This window comes from Protopterus annectens, chromosome 3.part1 (genome assembly GCF_019279795.1).
Source record: "Protopterus annectens isolate FY-2018-M chromosome 3.part1, PAN1.0, whole genome shotgun sequence".
Lineage (NCBI taxonomy): Eukaryota > Metazoa > Chordata > Ceratodontiformes > Protopteridae > Protopterus > Protopterus annectens.
This window is the reverse complement of record NC_056732.1, coordinates 1,762,405,134-1,762,427,865: the sequence shown is the minus strand read 5'-3', so window position 1 is coordinate 1,762,427,865 and position 22,732 is coordinate 1,762,405,134.

The following is a 22,732-nucleotide window of genomic DNA, read 5'->3' as shown; positions in this document are numbered from 1 at the left end:
TTGAACAGTGTAACGGATTATTTAAACTTTACTTTTAATGCTCAAAGGGAGAGTATCGACTATTTAAATGTTACTACTTATAAATCAGACAATCAATTTAAGGTTAATTTTTTTAAGAAAGAAGTCCAACGCAATTCTTATTTACATTACAACAGTATGCACCAGGTTAAATTAAAAGAAAATATTAAAATGTAGTCCAAAAGTGAGGAGTGCACCAGGCTGCAAATAAATCTCACCAAATCTTCCACAGACTGTCCTTTATTAAGACAAACAGGTATAAAAATAGACAGGTAAGCTTTCGGCGTTGGTGTAACGCTTCTTCAGACCTTTAAAGATGTATGAATAATGCATCCCTTTATATACCATAGTACATTGCACCTTAATTGATTAAAGACCACAAGGTGTAATTGATGTAGTTAATGATGCTTACAAATTCAAACAAGTCTGAATATAAATGTCTTACTAAATTCTACAAAGCTTATGAAAGCACATATAGTAAACTTGTGAAAACACACATAAATAGACTCATGAGTTAAAACACATATGTTAAAACATATATTAAAACATATATTAAAAACATGAATATTGAATACATAATATAAATGTGTAGAATTCAGTGGTTCAAGGGTCTACTGGCTAGAAAGGGTTTGAGGGATATCTTATCATTGAGCCCATAAAAATGGGCTTGTAGCCTAAGAATCCATTTATTCTCTATCCCTTCTGTGTGGCTTTTAATGTTACCTAGCCTATTAGTTCTTGTTAAAGTCTCAAGGACCATGAATTTAAAACAATGTGAAGATCCTTTATCTAAAGCATGTCGTGCTAGGGCATATGTTGTATTCTGTTTATCAATTGCATAGATGTGTTCTCTTATTCGCTCACGTAATGTCCTATTGGTTTTACCAACATAAAAAAGTGTACATTGTTGGCATTGAGTGAGGTATATAACATCTCTAGTTTTACAACATGCATATCCCTTGAACGAATATTCACGTCCTGTGTGTGGATGTATGAATGTATCAGTTGCAGCTATATATTTGCATTGCTTACAACTTAAACATGCAAAGGTTCCTGTCTTATGTGGAAAAGTATTGACCTTGTTAAGATTTTCATAACATAGTCTCCTATCTAGGGACTTCATGTTTCTATAAGATATTGTTGGTCTAGTATCAACTAAGTCTTTTATTTTCTCATCCATCAAGAGTAATTTCCAATTGTCTCCTATAACCTGCCTTACTTGGTTATTGATATTAGTATAAGGAATAATCAGTCTGTTTACTGCTGGGGGATTGGTTTTGATGTTCAACCCATCATTATCATCTGCTCTCTTTAAAAACGGAGTGCCCTTACCTACTCTGTGAATATCCCCATGAATTAGTGCTTCATGTACTTCTGTCTCTTTATAGCCCCTTTCTAAAAAATTCTTTTTAAGTATAGTCTTCTGTTTATTAAAGGTAGACTCTTGAGTGGTTAATCTAGAGGCCCGTAACATTTGATTCTTGGGAATGTTTTTGTGTATATGTTTGGGATGCATGCTGCTGCGGTGCAGTAAATTGTTTTTCCAACATGTCTTCCTAAATAACTCAGTGTCTATGCCATGGGTTCCCTTAGTTAGCTTAACATCCAAAAATACAATCTCCAAAACAGAGTAACTGCATTCAAAATTCAGAAAATCAGTAGTGGCATTCAAGTATCTAACAAAGTCTGTTAGTAATGTAACTGATCCCCCCCATACAATACACACATCGTCAACAAATCTACTATAATGTTTTAAGTGTTGACAGTATAAAGCATGATTAAATACATAAGTGTCTTCCCATTGTGCCAACACCAAATTGGCATAGGTGTTGGCACAAGGGGTCCCATGGCTACCCCCTTGGTTTGCAAAAAATACTTATTGTCATAGAGCAGAACATTGTTCTCAAGAACTAATTCTAGGAGGCTCATCCATTTCATAACATCTGTATTAGCTATGTCATGTGCCAAAAGGAAGTGCGGCACATATTCAATACCAACATCATTTGGTATTGATGTAAATAATGATGTCACATCAAGTGTTACAAGAATGTCATCACTTGAAAGCAACTGTAATCTGTTTAAGTCAGATAATTTCTCTAAAAACTGTTGCGTGTCCCTTAAAATATAATTAGTGTTGGTCACAATCGGTTTGAACATCTTGTCCAAATAGATGGAAAGTGGTTCTGTGAGCCATCCTTTGCTAGATACAATGGGTCTCAAAGGGGGATTATCTCTGTTTTTATGCACTTTAGGGAGACCCCTAAAAGTGGGAACCAAAGGATTCTCTACCGTAAAATAAACATAAGAGTTCCTTGTCTATAGTTTTACATAATAACATATCATATAGCGTACTATGTACTTCCCTAATTAAATTATTGAGTGCATTCCAGTCAAGGGGAGTGTATGTGTCTTTGTCCATCAACATTTCTTGCATTTTATTAGTGTATATGTTCTTATCCATAATGACAATGGCGCCCCCTTTATCAGCCTTGCGTATAATGATGTCATTGTTACTCTGTAAACTAACAATAGCTTCCCTCTCATGCAACGTCAGATTGTGAAACTCCGGTTTCAATTTATTATTATTATACAAAGTAAATAAATCACTTTCTCATGCCTTCTCAAAGGCTTCCAAGAGGGATGAGGCTGTGGTATAAAACAGACGGTTTCTTAAAATTAAAATTATTGGATGCTGTAGAATCAACATTCAAATCATTATGTCCATACATTAACTTCAACCCTAAATTTCTGGTGAACAATTTAATGTCCACCAGTATGTCGACAAAGTCTGTTGAACAAGAGGGGATGAAGCTTAACCCCTTGTTCAATAATGAAGTTTCATGAAGATTTAGTTCATACCTTGAGATGTTAATAATCAGGTCATGCTGGTAAAGTTCACCATTTTCTTCTGGTATGGGACAAATTCCTCCGTGTTCTTTCTCTTCCTGTTGAAGGGTGACAAAGTTCTTCTCTCGAACGGTGTTATCGGTAAAGGAAAAGAAGGAAAACCTTCACCTTCACCGAATATCTCATCTTCAGAAGCTCCAATAAAAGAGTCTATCCTCGTCTGTTTCCTTTGTTGGTCTTTAGCCGCAAAATCACTTGTGGGACCAAGTAGTGCATGGGTGTCCCTATTATCTGAGTTGGCAGAATGGATCATGGCTTCTACAGTGATTCGCTTCGGTTTCACAGCCACAGAAGTAGAAACCGGAGCGTTTGTAGTGATACTGGCATCTTGTGTCGTTGTGTCGGTCGGTATAGCGTCTTCATTTGATGACATCATCAAAGGGGCGTTGCTCACTGGTGGTTTACTGTTCTGAAGCACTGGCTTAGATTTAAAATTAGCGACTGTATAGTTCTGCCGATTACCCAAAGGCTGCTTCTTATCCCTTGGCCAAGCAAAGACCTGGCCTTTTTGGAAATCGAAAAAATCTCGTTCCAATTTTCTCTTCTTGTCTTGTCTAAGTTTATTATCGAGTGTCAGCAAAATTTGTTTGAGATCTTGATACATACTGCTCAGTTCATTTTCATTGAGCAGTTTCAACAGTTCACCTTCTATAGTGTTTATCTCTGTTAATAAATTTTTCTCAGCCAGGCAATATTGTTAAATTAAAATGTTGATATAGGCAAAGCTGGTATCCAGGTTAAGTTTCTGCCAGGTGGAAAGTAATTCTGGATACTCTGTTCCAAAGGTTGGCATTTTTAACACCCTTAAACCTCGCGGAACCAATTTAAAACTCAAGCATGCCTGCATATGTAATTTCTGCCACTGTATATTCCTTAATCTCTGCATTTTAGTCTCAAGACGTCTTGTTAACAGTGTAACCTCCATATTATGTTTCATGTTGTTAGCTGCATCCTCAGTATTAGCTAAATCACGAACAGTTAATTTGAGTAGCGGGTTCTCTCTCATTTCTATCAGCGTAGCCATACGCTGAGTGTTTAATACTTCATGAATCCGATCACTGTTAGATGATGCAGGTTGTACAGCCATGTCTCAGCAGATAATCAACGAAGAAAAGTAGGTAAAAACAAAGTTACCTGACAAGCAAAGCACCCTCAAAACGAAAAAATATCAAAATGTAGTCCAAAAGTGAGGAGTGCACCAGGCTGCAAATAAATCTCACCAAATCTTCCACAGACTGTCCTTTATTAAGACAAACAGGTATAAAAATAGACAGGTAAGCTTTGGCGTTGGTGTAACGCTTCTTCAGACCTTTAAAGATGTATGAATAATGCATCCCTTTATATACCATAGTACATTGCACCTTAATTGATTAAAGACCACAAGGTGTAATTGATGTAGTTAATGATGCTTACAAATTCAAACAAGTCTGAATATAAATGTCTTACTAAATTCTACAAAGCTTATGAAAGCACATATAGTAAACTTGTGAAAACACACATAAATAGACTCATGAGTTAAAAACACATATGTTAAAACATATATTAAAACATATATTAAAAACATGAATATTGAATACATAATATAAATGTGTAGAATTCAGTGGTTCAAGGGTCTACTGGCTAGAAAGGGTTTGAGGGATATCTTATCATTGAGCCCATAAAATAAAATATGTTTTAATATATGTTTTAACATATGTGTTTTTAACTCATGAGTCTATTTATGTGTGTTTTCACAAGTTTACTATATGTGCTTTCATAAGCTTTGTAGAATTTAGTAAGACATTTATATTCAGACTTGTTTGAATTTGTAAGCATCATTAACTACATCAATTACACCTTGTGGTCTTTAATCAATTAAGGTGCAATGTACTATGGTATATAAAGGGATGCATTATTCATACATCTTTAAAGGTCTGAAGAAGCGTTACACCAACGCGAAAGCCACCTGTCTATTTTTATACCTGTTTGTCTTAATAAAGGACAGTCTGTGGAAGATTTGGTGAGATTTATTTGCAGCCTGGTGCACTCCTCACTTTTGGACTACATTTTGATATTTTTTCGTTTTGAGGGTGCTTTGCTTGTCAGGTAACTTTGTTTTTATCTAAAAGAAAATATTGTCAAAATCAGTTTAGCAAACTAAATAGACTAGCAGAAGATTTGGAGTATTTTGTAGTAGAAAGTGAATTACTGAAAATGAAATTTTATGAACGAGGATATCCTAAATCATTAGTAGAGAAGGTAATGAAGGAAGTGGGTCAGAAAAGAAATGAGGAGGATGTGAATTTCAAAAAGTGGAGAATATGATGAAAATAATGCTAACATCGCTAAAGAAAAGGACTATACTTTAGCATGTCTGCTTGCAAATTTAGTTGATGAAAATAATGTTAAGAAAATTATGATACAAGTGGAAATTTTTAATACAGTTTCCCGAGTTAAAAATATCATAGAAAACAGTTCGCTATTTGTTTTCAGACGAGGCAAAAAAATTGAAAGAACACTTCTACAGAGATGGGGTGTTTGAATTGAATTCTTCCAGATTAGAAAAAAGAATGTATAAATGCTGCAGTTTTAATTACTGCAAGTGTATAACGGAAGGTGATCAATTTCAGGTATCAGCTAGGAATATGGAAACAATGCTAAATAAAAAATATACATGTAGATCAAAATTAGTTGTATATATAGTGTTATGTGGGCTATGTCCATCTTTTTATATAGGAAGAACAGTTGGGGAAGTTCATACAAGAGTGCATAAACACTTAAGAGCTGTTGAAAAGGTAGATTTAAGTAACACTTTGGCCAAGCAGATTGAAGCAGATTGCACAGAAACATGTGAAGACAAAAGTGAAATTGAATTTTACTGTCATTGATCAAGTATTTAATTATGGTGAATGAATTGATGCTGAAGACGTGCTAAATTTTAGAGATTATTAGTGGAAAGTTAAGTTAAATGCCTGCAGTTATCCCGGCATCATTGATAGAGAAAATTACATAGTTGTTTTGAAATTGAAAGGGTTAATGCATTGACAGTGAATCGTGTGTTGGTGATGTTTTCTCTTTAAAAAGGTAAAACCAAACAAACAGACACTGCAGAGGTGCAAGAGTCAACAAAATGCCACCAACGGAGCTAGGAGAATCTTTAATAGACCATGAAAAATAAAACATACATGTACATAAAACACTTAATTTAAGGACCACATTTTTCATCCTGAATGTTGGGACTTCTTCTGACAAGTACACTGCATGAACAACCCACTTAAATACCCATAAAATTCATAAAATTACCATTAAAAATCTATTAAGTCATAATTAAATAATTACATAATTATAAACATCCTTAATTAAAAAAAAGTCCTATATAATACATGGTTCCAATTTATCTACATACCTAAGCCTGCTTCATTAAATTCTTTAATAAAATCATATTAGGAAAAACATAAATATTTGTGATGTACAAGTTTAAAACAAACATATACACAAGGGTCTACTTGATATGGTTGACATTTCAAAATGTCGACATTCATATGGCTGAGACCATATGATCGACATTTGAAATGTCGACCATACAAGTAAAACACAAAAAAAAAAACAAATACAAACTTACCTTACCACACCCCCCAAAACTTAAATATACCAACTCCGAGATCGCACTACAGTGCAGAAGTGGAAATCTTTATATTCCGCACTATAGAGAGATGCTGGTTCCCCATGGTTGGCATTTCAAATGTCGATCATATGGTCTCGGACATATGAATGTCGACATTTTGAAATGTCGACCATATCAAGTAGACCCATACACAAGCATACAGATAAATAATGTCATCTCAAAGTAGGAGGGATAATGAACATGGAAAACCACACCTTTATTCTATGTTTCCCTCTAGTGGTCAACGTGTATAACTACAACCACAATGAATAAGTGAAACACTCAGAAAATTAGAAAAATACTAAATCTATCTTAAAAAAATTATCATTCTAAAAATGTTATAAAATATTATTTAAAAATAATCATTCTAAAATGTTATAAAATATTGTATAATATTATTTAAAACCACTCAAATTGTATGAACTCCACCATATCATAGTAACGCGTATCTGAATCTATATAAAGCATACTTAGCTAATATATCATTGAATAGTAAGTATTATATGTAATCATAGCCTAGCTGCTCTCAGCTTAAACACGGGTGCTAGGGAAATATGTTTCATTTAAACCAAGGGTCTCATTAGCCTGTAATACCAAGTGCCAATATATTTCCCTATACTTTATCTTTTCTTCCCAAACCCCCCTCTTATATCCCGTGGCACCATCTCAAGCACAAAAATAAAAACCTAGCATCTCTGCAACTTGTAGTATGTTTATACAAAGCATTATTAATGTTTTTAGTTTTAATATCAGACTGGTGTTCATATATTCTCTGTTTTGGGGCCCTTTCAGTTTTCACCACGTAAAAGGCCCTACATAATACACAATAAGCCAGGTATATATCTATATACCTATATATATATATATATATATATATATATATATATATATATATATATATATATATCATTTAATTTCTCATATTCTGTATAAAAATCTTCCTCTTTTGAGGTCATCCTAAAGACTCTAATGAACTGACCTTTTAAAATACTCCTTTTCTTCTTATATGGGTGCACAATTATGTAATACAAACAAGAATTAGAAAATATCCCCTTTCCATGTATGGTGGATTTAAATTTTTGTTTTTCCTCTACCAAATGAATGGTCACATCCAAGTAGTTAACCTTTGACCTCTCAATTTTATAAATAGACCTAAGAAATACCATAATATGTTCTATATATATATTCCAAAAATGTTATTAGTTTCTGTTCAGTGCAATTCCAAAAAATACAAATATCATCCAAGAATGTCTTATACAAACTCCAGTATTGTATATAGGGGGAATTAAATGCAAACTTCCTTTCCAACACTTGCAATATAATATTAGCATAGCTGGTAGCAAAACTTGCTCCCATAACTACCCCACATATTTGCTTATAAAATGCTCCCTCAAAGAAAATAAAATTGTTTTGAAGTACTACATCCATTAATTCTTCTTTCAGCTGTGAAAGTGCTCACCTCATAACTTTTTTTGTGTATTAAATATATGGTTTTATCTGCCATGGTCTGGAGCCTTCTTCTGTTTTTGCTTTACATTTTGAATACTTTGCTGAAGGATCCATTTACCTACATCCTGGTTACTTTTTGGATTATTAATTCTAAAAGAACCCTGAAATCTTTAAAATCAAATTTACCCCACTTTAACATAGCCTCTTCAAACCATTTTATGCCCAGGTCATGGGGTATAACTGAATAAAGATCTATAATGCCTATAGTAACAAAAATTATATTTGTATTATATTTATTTTCCACGATCCTTAAAAAAATCCCATGAATCTTTTAAAATTCCATTATGCTGTGTCCACAATTCTATGTTATGAGAGCAAGTTGTGCTCCCAGCTATGCTGATATTATGGGCAGGATTCACGAAGCCTCCGTGTAAGAGTTATAACTCATACACGGAGGCTGCAGTTAAACGGAGTGATGTCAGCATGCTTTGCATATTCATGAGAGCATGCTGAATCACACCTAAGGCTAACATGGTCCATGTAAGACAGTAGGGGGCGTGTCCATAGGCCGAGCCCTGTAAGCGGACACGCCCCCAGAAGAGGAAAAGTGCCCAAAGTAAACACCCACGACAGAGTCCACGGAAATGTGAATAAACAGAACACAACACATGCCCCCACAGACTATGAACAGAAAACATATAAACATGTTATATATTTTTTTTAAATTGTAAAAATGTTTAACCGTGAGTGCGCTCGTTTGTACGGGCGTGCCCGTAGCGCAGTTACAGTTAGCAGTCAGTGGGAAAGCATATAAGAACTAAATATGTAAAATAAGCCAGGAAGCAATAGTGTAGCAGTAGAGATGTTGGCTGAAGAGCAGGCATTCATGGTTCAAGCCCGCACAACACCAATTTTTTTATTTTTAGCAAAATAAGCACGAAACAAGTCCCAGACAAATATGTACACATAAAACCACATTTTATGTAAAATGTAATGAAATAGCACATTTATATTGAAGAAATGTGAGGTAACAAAAGAATAAAAAATGCCAGATGTACCCATAGCTGAGCTACAGTTTAACAGGGTGAGTGCATCTGCCCGTAGATGAGCAGTGGTTTAACTGGTGCAAAATGAGTGCCTGTAGCTGAGCAGTGGTTTAACATGCTAAATCTATGTGCCCCTAACTGAGCTGAGCATAGTATGTGTCCTGATAGCCAAATGAGGCTTAAACCAGCGTACCCCATTTGCGCAGAGCTGTGCACCGCGCAAACAAGCTAACCGACGGGTAACGTTGAGCAAGCCGTATCAAAACAGCCTTTACACAGACACACCCCTCAGCATGTCTAGACAGTCATGAAAAATAAAAAGCAGTGGCCAGGTTCGAACCCAGGAAACTATACACCATAGTCAAGGTACCAAACCACTAAGTCATGACAGCAGTACTTATAAATGCAATAATAGCTAATATATAGGAATGAATACAAACTGGAGCATGGCAATGCAGGTTTACTGAAGTTGATACAATTCCAAAATGGCCAATCACAGATATGTGCGGGAAAAACGGACTATATAAGCCCCATAGGCGGGAATACACAGCATAAACGATTGTAGAACTGAACTGCAGGCAGAATGACAGGAGTAGGAGAGGGTAGTTGCTTTCAAGCACAGAGGTGGGGTGTTGAGGAGTCCAGGTACATGGTCTGGCTCCTAGTCCACAATCATGAGGCCCAACTCATGCAGGGACAGGTCCTCTGGGGAGCATACAGAGCCAAGGCGTGGGACCGGTTGGCTCATGATCTCACCAGTGCCACAGGGATTCCAAGAACTGGTGAGCAGGTCCGTCACCACCATGCGGACCTGAAGAGATGCAAGCAGGACCAACTGAACCTTTGGATCCAGGAGGCCCGGCAAACACCCAATGCCCCACTACTGAGTAAGTTACATTTAATTATGTATGTAAGAAATTAAACTAGCTGATATTATGGAGATGTGTATTCCAATATTACTTCATTTATATTACAGCTGCAGGTGTCCGTTCTGCGAACCACAGAGCCTATGGCGATAGGCTGGTGCGGTTGCACCACCAGGCAGGTCAGTAATCCACTACCAGTAACTGTAAAGAAATATAAAAGTATGACAGTCATCAAAAGAGTGCAGTGTAGTCACTAAGGAATAAAATGTGCAAGTAACAGTGTGAAAGTGTCTGCAAGTATTGCTTGATTACAAAAGTGTGTTTCAGCCTGTAAGTTAAACCAAAAAATGAAACTGTCTGACATAAATTCTGAAATAAAAATGCCCCACCTGTAAGAAAATAGTACACAACCTGCAGCAGGCTGAAAAGTATAGCTGCAGAAGATGATGAAATCACATGTGTGAAATATATCCCTTTTGAAATACTGAAACATGACAGAAGTGAGACTGCTGGAAAGGATTGTAATAGCTATAGGTAAAACATGTCAATAAAGCCTAGAAGTAAGTACCATCCTGAATAGTAAAATGAAAGCAAGTGAGAGAGTGTGAGAAAGTGTCATGAATCCAGCAATACAGTAGTAATAAGCCCTGAATAAAGTATGCTGCAGTCAAGACAGAATGAAATGCATGTGAGAATCAAAACCAAACAGTGAAATCTGTTCAAAGTGTTGCTGCATCTGGAATGTGTATCCCAAAATCTGGATATGTTGCTCTCAGTCTGCAATATGCAGATAGGATGATTGTCTGATATACCAAACATCCACACTTGTCTAAAGCTATATAAAGCAAATGTAGCAGGATGATGTAGCTGAACAAAGCTAGATATGAATGTGTATGAAGAACAATAAAATGCATATTGATGTTGCAGTAACAGTCCTATCACCAAGTTGAAATAGTTATCATATAGGAAACTGTAGTTATAACAGTAGTGTGTATATATCTGTAGCTATTAGAAATGTACAGCATATGTATTGGTATTTGAAGGTGTTAATATTATTTTCTTCACCCCACCCTATAACCACATATAACCCATTCCACGTGAAAATGGTATGTGCAATCACAATTAACACCCCTGGACATTTGTCCTGTTGGGTCATATATATTTGCATGTCCGTTGATGCATCTGCCCTGTTCATCCATCCACACCTGATGGCCTGTTGCCATCAATTAACCCTTCATGTTTTTGGACTGTGTATTGCTGTTCAAATTATGCATGTGTTATGCACGCTGTTCAATGGTGTGAATATCTGGGTGTTTGGTTAATGGGAATACTAATGCATGCTGTTACAACTAATTGTGAATGGTATTATATGTCACTAACCCAAACTGCCATGACATAATGCAAAACATAGGACGACAGGGAAGGCGGGTTCCAGTGGACCCACCTCTCCCACCTCAGCTGGCGAGTGCACCTGGCACTAGTGCCAAGTCCGGACCCTCCTCCAGTGGCCCTGTGCCACCTGTGGGTGGAAGCGCTGCAGGGGATGGGGCTCGCCCCCCACTCTGCAAGTGTGGCCAGAGGAGAACCACCACTCACCCTCTGTAGCGTCCGGACTGTGGTGCGTAGGGAGATTTGGGACTCTGTTCTCGAGCAACTACGCCAGCTTGAGGCATGGGTGGCACAACTAACGGGCATGCCTGTTGCCCGGCCTACACAGCCCCCAGCACAGCCCCATCCTGGGCAGTGAAGGAACAGTGGCAACAGCCTATGGGTGGGGATATCAGTTCCACTGTTGCCATCTATGGACTCATGGGCTCTGGATATCCAAACCTCCGTCCCCGTCAGTTGTGTAACCCCCCACACACATGTCATACACCGCCCCTGTATGCGTCTTGTTTGTCTTGTCTGTTTACCTAAGAAAAGTTGAAACAGGCAGGCTCATGGATAAAAACAAACAGCAAATTTATCTATGAGCCTGCCTGTTTCAACTTTTCTTCAGTTTGTTTCATTTTGGTTTTGTGTTGTCTGTTTACCTACCCAACCTACCTCCCCAGCTGTACCGACTTCCTTCACCTGACATACCACTCTCACCTGAAAAAAAAAAAAAAAAAGGCACACTGTACCCACAAAAAAATTATGCCTCATACATAGCTGCCCATTCCACACACATGTCTGCTGGACATGGAATCTATCAATTACAATTGGCTGTACAACAAGTATTATTGTTGTCCTGACATCTCTCTCAAGGGTGGAAGGTTTCAAATGTCACATCAAATTACATACATATGCACAGCTGTTGCTGATGAAAAAATGGGCAGCTATGGGCCTTACCTACATCCCTCCTGCAAATCCCAAGCTTGTTTCCCTACTGTCTTACCCTCTTTGTGACCCCTTTTTCACCACTTTCCTGTCTCCCCATTTTCTTTTCTTTCAAAGAAAATAGTGCGGGTGTGCGCCAGAGTAAGCACTGTTAAGCGGTTGTAAGCGGGTGTGCACTTGTGTGCATGGAGCTAACCGCCAGTGCGCATGCGTGAGCTCCGCGCAAACAAGCGCTAACCCGGTTACAACTGCTTAAAAGTGCCTTAGTCACTTTGATTGACAGGTCCTGTACTTGGTTCAAAAGCAAAATAAAATCCCACTGTCAGTCACGAATCCAGGACCTTGGAAACACTAGTCTGTATGATCTACCACTAAGCCATGACTCTTATACAAGAGCATTGTGCTAAAATAAATATAACATGTAATAGTAGGGATGAATGTAAAGGGAATATAGGATGTGTTGTACCCAAAGCATGTCATGTAGAATTACTGTCAAAACTACTGGATTCCCACAATAGTACTGTGTGAACACAAACAGCCATGCTAGTTGGTAGCTTGTATGTAATAATGTCAGTTAAAGTACATATATAAATGTATGTATATGTACATATATATATATATATATATATATATATATATATATATATATATATATATATAAATATATATCTATATATAGTTGTAGGAGTCATTGTGCATACACACTTACTACAGGGAACATGAGAGAGGAATGGAGAAATGTGAATCTACAACATAGCCTGAATCATGAGAGAGATACTAACCTTTACACTCACAGAACACTGTCCACAGCATACCAGCATGGTCCTCGCCCTTACAATCTGAAAGGGCAATGCCTATCCCACATACCCTTTTATAGCACTGACCTGAAATCAGTACACAACTGGCTGTATGCAATTAGCAAATGCTGACTTACAATTGGTGCAGAGGCCATCACATGGACCTATGCAGATACCTACAAAAGCATCCAGTACTAACACTCCACACATGCAATACATTCATTGCACTGTCTGGAAGCAGACAGGGGGAGAGAGAAAAGTGAGAGAAAGAGAGAGAGAGAACAAAAAAAAAAGTATACACTGTGACTCTGTCACCTGAAGCTGTCAGCAGTGACAGTAGCAGCAGCAAGCAGAAGCAGTGGTAACGCAACCAGCTGCGACAAACACAGGTAATGCAAAGTAGCAGGTTAATAGTGTGCATACTGTGAACCCTCCAAATGTGTCATAGGTCTGTATCTATAGGTATGTCCATGTGATATGTTGTGTGTACGTAGTTCCACCAAAAGGGGATGACCATACATTACATGTCAATCAGTCTTAGGCCATGATCCTGGCAGCAGTTGTCTGTGCGTTGCCCCCAGCAATGGCTGTAGTGACTGCTTTGAAAGGTCAGCCAGGTTCAAAAGGCAGGATCAGCCCATCACAAAGGCACAATGGCTGGGAACAAGGGTCTGCAGGTACCCAATATCACTGCATATGCATCCCATACTGCATAATTCCATAGCTTAACAGACCAGGCCAGTTATGCATATGATGTGGTAGTTCCCAGGGTCAGTCGAGGTGCCTCCTTAGTGGTGTGGGACCACTGTCGCTGTATGCCACTGTCCAGGTACATATCCTGTAGTACGGCCAAGATAAATTATCAGTGTTATATGCGGTTGTATGTCCTCTCGGAGTGCAGGTAGCACACATCCAGGGATACCATGAGGTCACAGTGATGCTGTGTGTTCTGCTCTGCTGAGGGCAGCCCTCACCTGGACATGTGAGATGATAGGGAGGTTACATACAGCTGTGATAAATATTTCAACTGGTGGGGGAGAAGGAGGGGGGATACGTGCACCGAACATGTCTGCAAGACTGTTGCCAATATCCGTGTGTTTGGTGAATGTTAAGTAGGTGTGTATTAACACAGAGCATATCTGAGGCATGTGGTCCATATGTGTAACATAACTGAAGAAGGCCTTGTGGTCATCCATAGTGTTTGTGGCCATTTCCCTCCCAGAGTAGGCCATGGCCATTGTTATGATGGACCATAGCATAGTCCCAGTGCTGACCACAGATGCCTTCCCTTAATGTGAATGTGCTCTGTCCTGCAGTAGCCTCCTACTATTGTTATACAATCTGCCTCTGTCTGGGGTCCACCGGACAGGATGCCTAAACTTTGTGCATAGGGTCTGGGTTAGAAATGTGTGTGCAAGTTCCATGCAATCTGTGGCATGTCCGTGGTAAGCATTTGCAATGGGGTCAGCAGTGTGGCTTGTGGCTTCCACTGGCCCAGTGTGCTGCATGGATACCATCTCAGTCCCAGCAAGTGAATAACTGTCTAATCACATACATATCAAAGTAGTCTACTGTGCTGGTGGTGGTGGTGGGATATGTATATCCAGGCTGAGTAACTTCTGTCCACATCACAGTAGTGGACGGCGTCCCACATACAGTACCTTGGGATGAACCCCCAGAGTGAGATTGTGCATTGCACCTGTCAGTGTGTGCTGACCGATGGGGCATGCTACTATGTTGAGTGGAATATGGCAGGTATTGTTACACAGGTGTTGGCTGAGCAATGATATCTGGCCATGTACCTGTGTATCCACCACGACACACACATGCAACATATGGGAGTAGTAGTATATCACTACACATGAGTATCATATATAGTATGTGTGCCATATATTGCTGACATGGTCTGCTGATATCCTGTTTGTGTTCTCTTCCAGGGAGATGGTGCGTCAGCGTAACCCCACCTACTCTGTAGCAGAAGATGAGGAGATCCACCAGAGCCTGGTGCAGGAGTATGACATCCTGTTTTCCCGCACCAGTCAGAATCAGCAGGAGAGGGCTGCACTGTGGCAAGACCTTGTCCGTAGGGTAAATGATATTGGCACGCATAACAGGACATATGAGCAGGTACGACATCACTGCAGTGATTTAATCCGAAGTGTCCATCAGCATGCATCAGATATCCACAGGCAACAGGTTGCCACAGGAGGTGGGGTGGCCACACATCCCCCCTCACCAGACTGGAGGGGCTACTCCTAAGTGTTGTGGCTCCAGCCCCGGAACAGCAACAGCAGTACACCTGCATTATGATGGAGGCTGGTTCCACACAGCAGCACAACATGGAGCGTGCAGGTAATATACCATATGTACACTTGACTGTTCTGTACACTGTATCATATGCAATATCAATGGCACAGTTGTGTCCACTGACATTCATCTCATCATTTCTGCAGGTCCCTCCGGGGTTACAGCAAGGCAGGCCATCCATGCTGGTGAGTGTGTTTAACATAACCTATAATACTTCTGATAATGCTAGTAACAGTAGTGTAACTCAATAGTGCTCTGTGTGTATACTGCGGGGTGTGCATGTGTGCAGGTGTGCCTGTGCCCATGTGTGCATGTGTGCATGTGTGCATGTGTGCCTGTGTCCACGTGTGCATGTGTGCATGTGTGCCTGTGTCCACGTGTGCATGTGTGCATGTGTGCATGTGTGCCTGTGTCCATGTGTGCATGTGTGCATGTGTGCATGTGTGCATGTGCACATGTGACCACGTGTGCATGTGTGCATGTGTCCACGTGTACATGTGTCCATGTGTGCATGTGTGCATGTGTGCCTGTGTGCATGTGTGCATGTGTCCATGTGTGCATGTGTGCATCACTGGTAACAATGTCTGGAGACTGTAAACTGTGTTTCCTGTCTTCCTCCCACAGGTTCTGGTGCTGCTCTGGTGACCTGCAGCAGGGAACCTGAATCTTGTGCCATGGGTACTGGTAATGATGATATTTGTGTAATGGTACAGGAAGGTGTGTCAGGGTCTGCCATTGGTCAGCCAATTGACAGTACACAGCTGTCAACCCCATCATTGCACACAGTCATCCTGCCAGTACATCCTTTGTCACCATTGTCCCTAGGTGATGGACAGGATACAGTGGGCATAGACCAGGGTAATGTGGTACCTGTGGCACATGCATCCCCTCACAGCAGCCATGGGCAGGGTCCTCCGATGGTACCACACAGACAGTTGCCCATGGGTTCTCGTGGGAGCATCCATGAGCATACTGCCTCTGGCCGATGTGCCCAAAGAGGTCTGTCAACCTCAGCTATGTTTCGGACTGTCATGCAGGCACAGTCACGTATGGAAAGGTACACCAGATAGGGTCTGAGGGAGCTGACAGCATGTCGCACAGCCATGACAGACAGTATGCGTGACATTGCGGATGCTATCCGTAACTTCACCGATGTCATAGACAGACATTGTGGGGACATATTACAGCAGTTCCACAACCAGATGTCCATGAGCCAGGGCAATGGTGGGCGTCTGTGGCATCGACATGGCCGTATGCCAGCAACAGCAGCAGCTGGCAGTCGGTGCGGATGACAACAGGCTTGTGCATGCCCCCATAGTGCCAGCAGCAGCCCCAGCAATGCTGGGTCTGTGCTGTTATCGGAACGCCCCAGGAGACCACGTGCACATGGCTCTGGACAGTCCCAACAGGGACCTGTGTCCAGTCAACACACAGTACCCAGTCTGGCTTAGTACTGGATACGGTCCGGAGCACCCCTGCCAGGCACAGGTACCGTGTCCGTGCACACAGACACTGATCTGTATGACCTACCAGGTGCAGTCTGTGGCTGTCCACAAACCCCTGTATATGGCAGCCATGAGGTGGAACTGTGTGCGTGCATACACACATGTGAAATGTTAACACCTAGGGTGACCACATACACGCACACACTGCACCAACACTGCCCCACCCTGCACTGCTGCCCCTCGCCAACACACATACACACACATGTCAATTGGCGGTATCAGTGGCTGAATCAGGCATACCTAATCCACACCCTGTGCATATGATGACACTGTGCCACCTCCTGCAATCTCCAACATCATTGCGGGAACAGGTAAACACGTTGCTGATGCACAGGGTGACTACATAGAAGTGTATTAGTAGTATCATGTTGGTAACAGTACAGTGTGCTGCTATGACTGTGTGTTTATCCCAGCATGCCTGCTGCAGTAACTGTATGAGTGTCCTGAATTGTTATCTGCACCCATAGCACATACCAAAGTGTAACAGCTGCACATAATTGCATGCTGGTGGTAAGGTTGTCAACAGATAGCCACATTCATGGGTAGCACAGGGGGAAAGCTAACACAAGTAGTGATATGCAATGGTGGACATGTACAGTAATGGTGTCAGGTTGCCCACAACGACTATGCAATGTGGATGTTTGTGCATGTAGATATGTGTGCAGTACCAATGTAATCCAAATCACAAATAACTATGACATAATATCAGTTCTACCATGGGCATCTGCGCTGTGTATTCCTGGGTACATGTTGATAGTGCCTACATATTTGCGTTGTTACTTACTGTTATTGTTACCCCTTCTTTGTTGTACAATGCACTACTTCCAGCCCTGTTTACTGTAGCTTTGTTTGCATGCATGTTCGCTTGGGGTTCTCTGGAACACTGCTTACACCTGCAATGCAGAGTTACAGTGCTTCTGTAGACTCCTAGTGACATCTGCATAGCGTACGATACGTATTTCAACTTTACATGACAGAACATCACTGTCTGTCCTGTACGCATGTACGTTGCCTGTGACACATTGCACATGTCTTACCTGGCATTTACCCACGTGTGCAGTCATATATGCCAGTGCTATGAAACAGTAGCGGTACACCCACACATACACACCTTCAGTATGTTGTTCCCCATTGGCCCTATGTGTTGGTACTCACCATGGCAATCACACTAATAGGGTAGCATGTCCAAAGGTAACCTGTGAACCACCTCTATGGTCCAGTTGTGGTTTATGTGAGTCATGTGTCAATGACACAGCTGCCACATGTATGCAGTCAGCCATCACCCTTGGCCAGGAGCGTACATCACATGTGTGGGATGCCACCACACAGCCAATCTGGGGACTGGGCTCTCTGAACCCAGTAATGCCATACCCTGTCAGGTGGCATGTCATATATACTACATCCTGGACAAACTTCAACCCCAATCCCTGCTGCTACTATTGATAAAACCCCTGAAGATGTTTCTGATAGTTTTGACCAATTCTTTACTGAGACATTTCAGGCCCTAGCTAGCCATCTACCTCCTAGCTCTCCTGGTCCTGAAAATAGCACCCCTAGAAACCTACTTGCATTCAGCTGCCAACCAGTCACCACTTCACTTCTCCGTACCTTGATTGAAACAGTGAAACCCACTACACTTTCTGCTGATCAACTCCCTGCCGAGTTCCTATCAAAATCAGATGATGCTATTGCTTACCCCGTCTCAAAGGTAATCAAACGAACCATGGTAGAATCTAAATTTACCACCATCTGGAAAATATCCTATGTAATCCCACTTCACAAAGGAGGCAGCTCTACTGAATTCTCCAATTATAGGCCAATAGCTATACTCTCTCCACTTGCAAAGATTATGGAAACTTTATTCATAGACAATTCATGCACCACCTAATCCAAAATCGCCTTATGGCAGATACTCAGCATGGCTTCCGTCCTCATCACAGCACTACTTCAGGCCTTCTAGCCTTTACTAAGACCATAAACCATACTTGCAACACTAATTATATATCCTCAGCCCTCTTTTTGGATCTTTCCAAGGCAAACGATATGGTTGATCACCAACTTGTAATACACACCCTGCAAACATTCTGTCTAGATACTGGAGCCTTCCAATGGTTTCAATCCTACCTGCATGGTCGACAGCAGGCTGGCCTCTGGCAGAACAAACTCTCTAACCTTCTACCTAATACCCTCAGAGTACCACAAGGCTCTATACTAGGGCCCTTGCAGTTCTCCATCTTCATTAACGACCTTTATACTGTCATCCCAAAAGTTAGCTGTATCCAATATGCTGAAGACTCTACTCTGATCTGCTCAGCCACATCCCCAGTAGAGTTATGGTCAGCTACCCAGACCACCTTTAATACAATAGAAAACTGGATTTCTGAACATCGTCTGATCCTAAATCCCAAATAAACTAAACTGCTGTTATTTCACCAACACGTAGGTCTACCGCTTTCACCTTTACCATAACATCAACTGATGGCACAATAATCTCCCCTGACCCATCTACTAAACTATTAGGTGTCATCATAGACAATAATCTCAAATGTGACCTACATGTTAACCAAATTATCAAAGCCATCAATAAATAACTAGGGTCACTTTACAGAATAAAAGCCTTCCTAGCCCCTCCAGCTAAAGGTGCCATAGCTCGCTCACACCTTCTTTCAACCCTTCTGTATGCATCTCCTCTACTCTTGAATATGAACAAGACTGTCCTTAACAAACACTCAATTTGCTACAACCACATTGCCAGGTTTGCCACTGGGCTGCCTTTTAGGACACATCATTGCATCAATCTAAATCAGCTTGGTTAGCTTGCAATACCCAGCCTAATACAGTATAACCAACTGATTATGGCCTATAAAATCCTCTATAATCCAGACAATACTCCTGCACTTCAAATATTATCACCCCCCTATAACAATCCTAGACCGCTTCGATCCTCTAACAAACTACTAATTCAGACTAGCAAATTTAATAACACAGCCGGTGATTCTCTCTTTGCAAACTCTGTAAGTAGATCCTGGAACCCACTTCCAGCTGATATTACCCTACTTTCCACCTTAGGTCAATTTAACACTAGACTCAAACAACATTTGTCACTTAACTGGCTATGTCAATGTATCAGGCCTGGCTTACTCGAATGTGTAAAATCTGTGAACCAGTTTACTGTGTAATTTAATTTAATCCTGACTTGTGCTCAGGACTAACATTAACCTGTGGAATATGTTTAACTTGCTTATTTATGTAATCTCTGTAAATAATCTGTTTGTAATATGTAATGCTGGTATTATGTAATGCTGTATCTGCTTACCCTTGTAGCTTTTCTCCCCGGGCCTCCCCTGGAAATGGACATGCATCCAGTCGGACTATCCCGGTCAACAAATGTAGGATAAATAAATAAATAAATAAAATATATTACAGTGTCTACAATACAAGTCAGACATTGACACGTACTGACAGCATGCTGAACACACTGGGACATACGTGGGGACTCAGAATAGCATCCTGCCTGAGCATCACACACCTCCGCAGCTGGCACACAGGCATATGTTCCGTCAGAACAGAGCACATGCCACACATGGCACACACATCCACTGTGCCACACACTCACAGCCTGTAGGGCTACACAACACACCTGCTACAGACATGTCAGGTACCTGTCTTGGGTGCTGCACTGGGGTCCCGCTCAACAGGCTGTATCTGGTGAAGGTCACAGTGATATGCCTCAGGGGCACTATGGTCCACCACAGAACACATGCATACAGGTCAGTCAGAGGCATGGACACATATGACTCACTCATTGACCATGCCAGTATGGCTGACCTGAGACATACCTCCCTGGACTACATGATAGGGAACATAGAATGGATCTCTCAGCATGTGGCACAGGCCAGTATGAGCCTGATCTTGGTTGCCAACATACCCTCACCAGGTATGCTACCACTATATGTGGGAAGGGTGCTGTATGTCTACATTATGCTCAGTCTCCACTGCATACATAGGGTATCCGCTGGCTGTCAACGTGTGCTTACATGCTAGGGAAGCCACAATGATGAGCAAGGGTCATCTTGCACATGACACCCATGGCCCGATGTATAATGGCAAAGCTCCTTGGTACACACATACTGCCTTATGCTGCAGGACATGGTTTACGTAGCCACCTCCATGGGTATCACACAGGTTAGGACACTAACAGTGCTGCTACACAACAACAGCAGTGTACACCGGAAGATGCATGCATCAGACACTGTCCTCAGCACGGTGAACTGCAATGTCTGTGCAGTACCAGATTCCTGATTCATGGCTCACAGGTGTACCCATCACTGACAGGTTATGCCCCATACCATGCCTGTCATCCCCTACACATGTAACACACATGGACAGGGGGGTGGTATCCCAAGGTACCACAGATACACACACCTCCAGGTTGTTGGCACAGCACAAAGCATCAGGGCCTAATCATGTGCAGCTAACAGTGTGCCAGACTGCCATCTGGTTCATATCCTGGCACACACAACCCTCCCATACACAGGAAGACCACCTATCCTCCATAACAACACTGGCAATATGACAGTCTCAAGAAATGTGTTTATATGGCTGGACTGCATCCAGCCAAACATTGTGCTTGAGCATTACTGTAGCTACAACACACTAGTTGAAGGGTTCACAGCATGTGGTCAATGAATTGCAGTGGAATGACATGTTACCACTACCACAACAGGTGGGAACATGCAGCACCTGTACATCGACTACATGTACACTATATGGCCCAGACCAGATGTGTATCCCCTGCTGTAGGTATTTTACCATATACACCCACACTGTATAGAGACATACCACGTGCGGACCCTGCACAGTATGACACAGTCATATTGGTATACATTGCAAATACCATTTATCCACTCAAGGCATGTGTCAGACATGGTAGCTACTGCAGGTCACAGGTATTTATGTGTATGTGTCACACACATACATCATGTGTGCAATGCCATTGCTGGTCTAGACAATGGCATGCATTGTTATGTACAAAGACCCACACAAGGTCATGTTGTGTGACATAACCACACGTGGCAGTTGTGGGTTACCAAAACATACCTATCTGTACTCTGACAATGGTAATAGACACAGTAGCAGACCGCACTATTGGCATTACTAGCCAACTAGCCCTGTTTGGCTGTGCTGATAGTGTGGTGACATCCCCTATGTTTACTGGGGGAATATGCAGCATCTGGTGTATTGTAGTATTTGCCAAAAGGATCTGTTCTCTCACACCCTACTATCCCCACACACGCACACTTGCCATTTGCAGGATTCATTCCCCTACCTAAGTCATGACACGTGAGTGAGACCTATTAGCAAAGCGCACTCTTCGGATTACTAGATAGTTCCTCTTCTCTGGCTGTACTTATAGGGTGCTGACAACATCAGTATTTTGAAAGGGTAATGTGCATCAGGTAGTGTGATCTCCTGATTGCCAAAACTAACATGTGTTTTATATGGAAATGCACACACACAAACTCCCCACATCCAAACACACACATGCCATTTACAGGTTTCAAACTCCTACCTAACGACACTCGGGAGAAACGCATTAGTAGAGTGCGCTATTCGCATTACCGAGAGGCTTCCCTTCTCCTGCTGTGCTTATAGGGTGCTGACATCATCTGTGTTTAGAGAGGGGAATGTGCATCCTGTAGTGTGTTCTCCCAGTTGCCAAAAGGGACATTTCCCTCACATAAAATGGCACACACACTAACCCCCGTCATCCAAACACACACACACTTGCCAGATTCAAACCACTACCTAACTATGTTATGACACTCAAGATGGACGCATTAGCAGAGCGCGCTATTCGCATTACTGGGAAGCT